At 61.7% G+C, this 402-nt stretch overlaps 1 protein-coding gene across 1 annotated transcript in view; it reads left to right on the forward strand.

The window, feature by feature from the left end:
• Positions 1 to 351, forward strand: part of SKAP1 (src kinase associated phosphoprotein 1) — a 114,832-nt gene extending 114,481 nt beyond the window's left edge. The window contains exon 13 of the mRNA XM_017740567.1: positions 1 to 351. The gene's annotated coding sequence lies outside the window, so the exon portion shown is untranslated.
• Positions 352 to 402: the final 51 nt, after the last annotated feature.

The raw sequence follows: 402 nt of genomic DNA on the forward strand, positions 1-402 counted from the left end.
GGGGCAGCGCGGGGCCAGCGCCAGCCCGGCGTGGGTCATTCCCTGGATTCCAAATCCCACAAATCCCATGGGATTCACGTGGCAGAGCCACCTCCGTGGGACCGAGCGGTTTTATCCCAAAAATCCCTCAGGGAAGCATTCCATGGGGAAACTGAGGCACGGGGCGGGGCTGGGAACGGGGAGGGCTCAATCCCAAATTCCCTGGAGGTCTCCCACCCTCGTTCTCTCGCTTTTCCCGGGTCCATCCCAAATCCCCTGGAGGTCTCCAGGTGTTCCCCAATCCCAAATCCAGGTTTTAGCCCATCCCAGATCCCGGGGTTTCTCCTCAATAAATCCCTTTTTCCTCTCCAAGTTTGGCTGCTCCAGACTTTGTGGCGGGGGGGGGGGGGGGGGGGGGGGGGG

Source organism: Corvus brachyrhynchos, unplaced genomic scaffold (assembly GCF_000691975.1).
Source record: "Corvus brachyrhynchos isolate BGI_N302 unplaced genomic scaffold, ASM69197v1 scaffold47, whole genome shotgun sequence".
NCBI lineage: Eukaryota > Metazoa > Chordata > Aves > Passeriformes > Corvidae > Corvus > Corvus brachyrhynchos.